The sequence below is a fragment of the Saimiri boliviensis genome, chromosome 2 (assembly GCF_048565385.1).
Source record: "Saimiri boliviensis isolate mSaiBol1 chromosome 2, mSaiBol1.pri, whole genome shotgun sequence".
NCBI lineage: Eukaryota > Metazoa > Chordata > Mammalia > Primates > Cebidae > Saimiri > Saimiri boliviensis.
Window position 1 is genome coordinate 75121821 of NC_133450.1, and position 8840 is coordinate 75130660.

The following is an 8840-nucleotide window of genomic DNA, read 5'->3' on the forward strand; positions in this document are numbered from 1 at the left end:
CCCAGCCATTGAGCCAGTTGGAGCAGTTACAGAGAAAGGACTTCCTCTAGCAGAGGGGCCTCACTGTTTCAGCACCTGGGGGAGACCAGCAGAAAGATCAGAGAGCAAGAACCTTTTGACTTAATAGTAGGAGCTCTGTAACCGTCTACTCCCCAAAGATTTGCATTCCCATGTGGTTTGGATCTATGTCCCCGACCAAATCTCAGGTAGAATTGTGATTCCCAGTATTGGAGGTTGAGCCTAAAAGGAGGTGATTGGATCATGGGTGTGGTCCTTCATAAATGGTTTAGCACCATCCCTTCAGGGCTGTTCTATGATAGTGAGTTATCATGAGATCTGGTTGTTTAAAAGGGTGCAGCATCTCTCCTGCCCTCCTCTTCCTCCTGCTCCCACTATGTGAGACGTTCCTGCTCCTGCTTTGCCTTCCTCCATGAGTAAAAGTTTCCTGAGGCCTCCCCAGATGCAAGTGCTCCCATGTTTCCTGTTCAGCCTGCAGAACCATGAGCCAATTAAACTTCTTTTCTTTTAAATTACCCAGTCTTTATAGCAAAGGTGAGAATGGACTAATACACTTCTTTATAGCAAGTTGAGAATGGACTAATACACATTCCAATTCTTGCAGGCAGGTTTTTTTTGGCACAGGAGAGAAATCTGAGTAACATCAGACTTCTTGCCCCCTACTCTCCAGGGTGAGCCAGGGTAGAGCCTCTGAGGATGCACATGGAAACTGAGGTGAGATCTCAATCAGAAATTTTGGATCAAGGTTCAGATTCCTACATTTTAATAGGAATATTGACCAACTTCAGTATTCTTAGAAGAGCATCCAGGATAAGGAGAAATTAGGAAAGCATGAAGGTCCAAGTAGTTCATTAACTACCCCCACTGTGGGGACATGATGGAGGGAATGGCAGTGATGATGTAAAAAGCTATGTCAGTTTCCTCTCAGCTGGAACACTCTGTGGCCTACTTGAAGAATTGTCACATATCCTTATCTGTTTTCATCTAGATATCAGGTTTAGGGCTAATGGGGAGGCGCCACTGAGCAGGAGGGTTGGCACTCAGCATCAGTCAGAACGTCACTGAATTCAGTAAACACTGAGCACTTCCTGTGCCAGGTATGATCATGGGCATTGGAGATACAGGAGAGAACAAGACAAGCAACTTATCCTGTGAGCAGTTGGAACACCAAGGAGCCTTCTGGGCTTCTCTTTATCCTAACATTCATTACAGTTACTACTGACTGACCATCTGTCATCAATACCCACCATCAACCATGGAAGAGAAGGCTCTTGAGGCTACGGGCCATGTCACCCCCAACACGTAGCACAGTTCCTGGTTTGGAATTCAGTATTACTCATTGAAGTGAGTGAATGAATGAATGAATGGATGGATGAAAGGCTGTATAGTGAAGGCATTTCTACATAGAACAATGTGGTGTGTGGTGGGAGGTGTGATCTTATGATTACATATGTATATGTTTTTGTCCATGGTTCCTGGTTCATACTTCCCATGATACTTGTTACAGTCTTTTGTTATAACATAGAGGTAGCTTAGCCCTCAGGAAACAATCTCTCTCTCTGACCTTCTTTTGCCCTTTCATCCACCCAAGGCAGGATTCTATAATCTGTTTATGGATCATAAGATCCTCATTCCAGAGGAAGTCATGCCCCATACCCTGGAGGAAGGAATGCTGCAGAGAGATGAAGAATCTGGACAGACACACCTTGCTGGGATTAGATCATGTCCTTTTTGTCCAATCACATTTTGTTCAATTACATGCGTCAGTCATGGGAAACCAAAGAAGTTTCCATAAAAGGCCCAGAGGACAGGGTTCAGGGAGTTTCTGGAGAGCTGAACACGTGGAGGCAGACAGGAAGGCGAAGAACTTATCCTGTGAGGACAAAAGCTCCTGCGCTCAGGATCCTTCTAGACCTCGCCTAACGTATCTCTTCATCTGACTGAGCCCTCGACCTGTAGGATCAGACACTCTTTCCAGGTAGATAGTGTTGGAACTGAATTGGAGGACACCCAGCTGGTGCCCATGGCTTGGTGTGTATGTGTGTGTGGGGGGATCCCCACACATTTGGTCGCAGAAGTCTTCTGTGTTGATGATTGTTGTCCTGGTATGAGAGCAGAGGAAAAGCATGGCTTGAGAGTTTTTCTGAAATAGGAGGGCCTAAGAACAGTACTGTTCTATGCTACAGAACTGCCCCCCACCACCTTCCTTGCAAGGATGGCTATCAAATGGTCAGGAGAGGAAGTGGTAGCCTGGACCAGCCTCCCCACTTCCCCACCTCCCACCCCAGTTGAGAGCCCAGATCCAGTAGACAGAGTGGAGATGAGGCCTGCTTATAATCAGGCAGGCTCTATCAGACAACTTCAAGCCAAGAAACTGCCCCTCTTGGGATGGGGGTCTCAAAAGTCTTGTGGCATGGGCACAAGACTTGGGCTGGGTAGGTGGAAAGCATGGGGTATTGCTCTGAGGCAAGAGAGGGGCAGAAGGAAGGGCAAAAGGAAAGGCCAGACTGCTTTCCTACCAGACTCCACTGTCGGATCTCTCTCCCACCCTTCCTGTGTGGCATAATGGCATTTTTCACAGAAGAAAGGGGACGTGTCGATATGGCCTAAGGTAGCCATCTTCACTCATTCCTCACCCTGAAGTGGCTGTGCCCAAGCAGCTGCCACCATATGTCCTCTTTCCCCTTCTCCTCTATCTTCTGTCTCCAACACTTTCCACCACAGTGCCACACAGTGACCTGTCTCCGTTGCTGTCCTATTTTAGTGTTGCCCACTTTAAAGCCTAGCTCAGAGCTCCCTTCCTTATCCAGCCAGGAATAAGGGCCAGGTCAGCCCCAAGCCTTGTGAGCTCTGCAAGCTGCAGGGGCTCTGTGGTTATTCACCTCGGCTTTGGAATCAGACCTGACCTTGAAACTGTTTTTTAACTGCATGACTTTAGATCTGCTACTCAACTTATCTAAAGAGACTGCAATTATCTATTTCATAGGAGTGCGAAGCTTTAATGAGAAAATACATGTAAAGCACATGTTGTATAATAAATGTTCAATGCAGGTTTGTGTTGCTGGATATGGGCTGTATGAACTGGCCATGTGTGCCTTGTGCTGTTAATTGACATCTTACTTCTTCCACAGCCTATTTCTTCAGTTGGGTTACAGTATTCTTAAGGAAGGGACCTATCTTAACTGTGTCCCCTCACAGCAGGGACTTTTGCCAAGTAGGAATATTTGATTAATCAATTGATTAGCTAATTACACTTTGTAGATGCTTTTTGAGGTACAGAAATTTGAATGCATGATAAACCGGGTTCTTGTATGAATACAGTGGCTTTGAGGTTGGCTATATGGAGCGTTTCAGTATGGATCCCTAAGCCTCCTAAGACTTCTTGAGAGGCAGATATGCCTGCATAGGCTGCCTTGCCTGATACTTAACAGAATGGGCTGCTACTTTTATTATCAAAAAAAAAAGTTAGCTATCAATCTGTCCTGTTTTGTTGACACAGGAGGCTCAAGATAGTGGGGACACAGGGAGATATCTAAACTCCCTTTTCTGGAGATCAAAGAGGCCAAGAACAGTGTGTGCTATCTTTACAATGAGAAGTAGTTTTTCCATTAAAAGGCAGATGCTTCGTTTCCAAAAGTTAAATAGAATGGTCCTTAAAAATGATTCCAGCTGGTTAACTTTAGGGCTCTGGAGAACAAAATCAAATTTGAGATTATACCCCCAACTCTTGTTCTGTAACATTTCTTCCTGATTGTGAAGTGAATAATTTTCCTGTACTCCAAGGCCTGGCACCTGGGCATTCTTGCCTTCAGTGATGAGATTGGCAGCTACGTTGTGACTTCTGATGGCTTTGCTGCCCCCAGCACCCTTCCTCCCCAGCAGTGATTAGGGAGAAAGTCCCGCTAAAAGTTGTCACCACGTGCACCTTCCACTCAGCCTCTTCTGGTTTTAACTCCCCATTCCTACATTTAAACCCCAAGAAACCTCACACCACCCAACCAAACTCAGCAATTCTCCCTTTTTTCTTTCCTTTGTTCATTCATGTATGCATTTACTCAGCAAATGGTAACTAGGTGTCTAATATCTGCCAGGAACTGTGCTAGGAGCCAGAAATAGCATGGAGAGCAAAGTCAGGCACCATTCCTGAAGCCCAGAGTGGGGAGACAGATTTACCAAGCAATGTTAGACATGAGGGTGCAATTCTAAATGCTCTGCAGGAAAGGAGTGCAGTTCCTTGAGATCATATAACTGAAGAGCCTGTCCTAGACTTGGATGTACGGTTCATGGAAGGCTGAGAACAGGATGCTTGTGTTGGCATCTAAAGCTAAGTTATAAACTAGGCGAAGGTGGGAGTGAGGAGACTAGCAGAGAGGAGGAACAACATGTTCAAGGCCCTGTGGCAGGAGATGCAATGGCTTATTTCAGAAACCATAAGAAGGCAATGTGGTGCAGCTGGAGCATCAGGATCAAGGAGGAGGGAGGGAAATGAGACTGTTGCCAAGGCAGGGGCCAGACTCTGTGGGTGGGACCTTCCCCGTAGGGTTGAGGTCTTTACTGTAAAAGCAATGGGAAGCCAATGAGGAGTTTTACATGTATGTGGGAAGGCAAGGAGTGGGTTGATGGATGACAGATTTTCATTTTAAAAGATTACCTTTTATTGCCCAGACTTGTGGCAGCTTCTGTCACTATAGAAACCATGTATGATCTCTGACCTCCACCAGGGCCAACTTCAACCTTTAAAACCACGCTTCCAAATGAAATACGGAAGTGCTGAGTTCTAGAAAATGTCACTTTCTCTTTCATCTGTATGTAAAAAGATAGTTGAAACAACAGAACTGTGACTAACATTTAGATCATTTAGCCATTCTTGATACTAGCATGAGTTTTTGTATGATACACAGCATGTTGTTAGCATTTTCATAGAAGTTAGCCTTTGGTGCTTCCAGGTAAGAGCACCAAATCAGCTTATCTCTAGGGCTGGGAATAAGAATAGATGATATTGCTTCCCTTGTGAGATTTTGGTCCAAGTTGGGCAGGTTACAACAGCTTTCCACCTGTCACAGTTGCAGTGTCTAGACCTTTGAGTTGCCCATTCATTGTTCGACGTGGAGCTGACTGTGGTTGTGAAGTTGATTTCATTTAAAATCCCCTCTTCATATTCTTTTCTTTCCTTTTTTGCCACAGACATGCCCTGACAACCCCCCCGCCCCCATTCCACCTTTCTTTCTTTTTTTTTTTTTTCCAAGCCAAACTGTATCCAGCTTTATTAAAGATACTTTCCTTAAACAATCATGGTATTTCAGGCAGGACATGGGCAGACAATCATTAACAGTATACAACAACTTTCAAACTCCCTTCTTTGATGGACTACCAAAAATCAGAAAGCCACTATAAAACCCAATGAAGTCTTCATCTGATGCTCTGAACAGGGAAAGTTTAGAGTGAGGGTTGACATTTCACATTTAGCATGTTGTTTAACAACTTTTCACGAGCCGACCCTGACTTTCAGGAAGTGAAATGAAAATGGCAGAATTCATCTGAAGATCCACAATCTAGAAATGGAATCACTGCTTTTTGACAGGTGCCATCTCAGTGGCATCTCTGGCAAGTCCAGATTGCCTGACACTGGTAACCAATGACTGGGAGTCAGGTCCCAACAGATGCCTGGGCTTAAGGGAGTTAAGTCTATGCTGAAAGAGGGAAAGGGAGTAGAGGACATGAAAGCGAATTTGTGTTTCCATACCACAAGGCTTTTGTGTGCCAAGGTGGCCATGTGTGTCACAGTCAGGGAATCCCTCCTCCTGGGAGCCAAGAGGAAGTCTCTCAAAACTGGAAGGGAAAGGCGTTTCCCCACATCAATCCAGCTTTGGAGACATTCTATTAGTGACATATGCCCCTTCCCCCAAAACAACAATGAAGTGTTGTGTGTGCTAACAACATAGCTTAAAAAAAAAAAAGTAAAACAAAATTCTGCATTTTTATAAAACTTGATAAAAAATAGCATTTCAAACTGTACAGTCACCAGAAGTACACAGTTATCAAAAATGCACACACTTCACTTGGCATCTCCAGCACCTTCGGCTTTCTGTGCCTGGTCTGTTTTGGCATCTCCATTTTCTGCAGGGTTATTCCCTTCTTTGCCAGCATCAGCTTTTCCCTTTTTCCCTTTGGGTACCTTCTCTCCCTTCATTGCAGGGGCCTTTTTAGGCTTGGGCTCTGGCTTTGGAGGAGCAGGTTTAGCAGACAACCTCGCGGATCTTCTCTGTGGTTCGTCCTTCACCTTGGCTTTATCTCCTTTAGCATCCCCTTCAGCCTTTCTCTTGGGCATGGTGGCGACGGCGGTGGGACGTAGGCGCTGAGCGCGGGATGCAGCGGCGTGTGGGCTTTGGTCGGTCCGGGGGTCGCTCTCGCCTCTTCTTCTTCACACTGCTCTCCATTCCACCTTTCTAGTGTAGTATATCTGATTGTCACAGGTTAGATTCTCTGGAAACAAGTGCTGAGATGCAATTTGGAGTACAAGATGGTTATCAGGGATCAGCACCTGTAGAAGAAAGAAGGAAAAGCAGGATTGGGCAGAGGGAGAAGTCCAACACATTCCAACCCTGCAAATCCTCAGGTGACCCACTGAGAAGTTCTGGATTGTGTATTGCCCGTCAGAGTGTCCCAAAGTGACTGTCTTACTCAGTCACAAGACAGATGTGGGCTGCCCTGGGAGGGTGTGACCTAGGGCCAGGTGGCTCTCTGCAGCTGAAACACACCTTAATCTTCATCTCCGCAGCCAGGCACTCAGTCCTTTCTTGAAGGGGGACCTAAGCGACCATTTCTACCACAACCACCACCGGATTTGTGACATTAGTAGGCTTTAAATTGTAACCGTGTCAGGCTGTAGAAAGAAACCTTTTCCTTTTTCACCTAGAGTTATGGCCTTTCAATGAATAAAAAAGTGATTGTTTTCAGAAACAATGCAAATATAAAGGGAAGCTCTAAGAGTGGATTCTGTGAAATCATGGGAATTGCTTGTGAATTTGAAACTGCTAAATCCACAGAAGTAAGTTAATACTGCAAAGCTCCACTTACAAAATGTGAGCCACTGTTTTTGAAAGCATAAAACAAAGCCTTGCATGTGTAGAGCACTTCAGTTTTCAAAGTACTTTCTCATGTCCTTTGAGTTCCATAAGCCTGTGAAGGGGGCTGGGAAGGTCTTATAACCATTTCACAGATGAGGAAGTCAGGGCTCAGGAAAGCTGAAGTGATCTGCTCGAGGTCACTGTTGAAACTTCATCAGCCTTCATTTATGCCCTGTTTATCAAAAGTAGGAACCTTTTTGGTCCCCATCTTGGGCCACTCAGGAATGCTCAAAATGATGGACAGGAAGTGAAAAATAGAGCAGGGAGAGCATTCAAAGTGATAAAGTGGAAAAGGGCTCAGACTGGCACTTGGCTCCAAGGCTTAAAAAAAAAAAAAAAAAACCTGGGGCAGGCACTGCATGCTAGAACGTGTGAGCTAGTCAAGAGAGAAAGCCAAGCCTGGTCTAGCAGATTAAGGGGGGTGTTAAGAGAGCAATGATGTAAGAACGTGATTTCCTAGAAACCATGTAGGGGAACTGTCATCTCTGCAGTAAAGAGATGCGTATGGGTCCTTTAAAAAAAGTGAATTTGGGGCCTGATAGCCTAAGACCTTTCCTCCTCTCTGGGTTGCAAAGGGAGAGTAACAAACTAGAACAGATATGCTTTACCTTTCCAGAGAGACTGGTTGGGAGGGACCAAAAGGGATTTCTGCCAATATCAAGCCTGGAGAAGATGATACCCTATCTTCTGAGCCTGGAGACTCAAGCCAGGGACCAGAGAAGTGGCCCCAGCCAGGGGAAGCTTAGGTCAAACTGTAGACCCTAAACTCATGATACTTTCTTAAAGTTGTATGAGTAAACACATGGTCTCCAAACCACCCCTGATTTTGGGAATAAGAATAAGAGGGTACTGGTAGCTGGGCACAGCGAGTATCCTGGGAGATGGACCTGGCTAGATGAGGTAGGGAAGTTGTGCAGGTGTGCTAAGTCTACCTCTACCTCTGAGCCTGGGTGATGTGAGAAAACAGGAAAATGAGAATCTTCCCTCAGGGACTTGATGTACGATTGATAACCACCATTTGTGGATCTGTCCCTTCTGAGAAGGCACCCTTGCTGCTGGCCCTAAGCCCAGAGAGCTTACATTAGAAAACATTACTCTTATACCCAAGGGGTGCAGCAATGCTCTTAGAAGAGGCTCACATGAAACCAAGCCAATAGAGAACAGTAATACATATAAAAATATTAACATTAGGACCTAAACGTTCCAGTAGAGCACAAAAAGAGTTTCTGGAACCAAATGACAAGATCTGCAGACAAATTCAGTAGCTGGGGGAAAGAGAGGTAATAGCTAACAAGAAGTAAATTTCCCAAGTTAAGAAAGGGCCCGAGTTTGCCGATTGGAAAGTTTTGGCAAGTTCTGGGTAGGACAAATGATTCACAGGTTAGGAAATTCCAGAAGTCTAAGGCTGAAAAGAAAATCTTACAATCTTCCAGAAAGAAAGTGCAAGTGACTTACAGGGGAAGAAGGATCATGGAGGCATCAATTTTCTCTTCTATAACACCTAAAGTAGGGACGATTGAGGCCAATTGTGTGAAGATTACTGAGAGAAAAACAGTGCACACCAAGACTCCTGTAGCAAGACCCCACTCCTCTGTCAGGGCCAAGGAAGCACAGCTGAGGATAGTCAAGGAAAGACATGTCACCCACATCTTCCATCAGAGAAAAAGGTGTTACGATCTAACCAAACAACAGATG

General features: G+C 45.2%; 1 pseudogene; it reads right to left on the reverse strand.

Moving 5' to 3' along the window:
• Nucleotides 1-5997: 5997 nt before the first annotated feature.
• Nucleotides 5998-6462, reverse strand: LOC120363902 (non-histone chromosomal protein HMG-17 pseudogene; annotated as a pseudogene).
• Between the last annotated feature and the right edge of the window lie 2378 nt (nucleotides 6463-8840).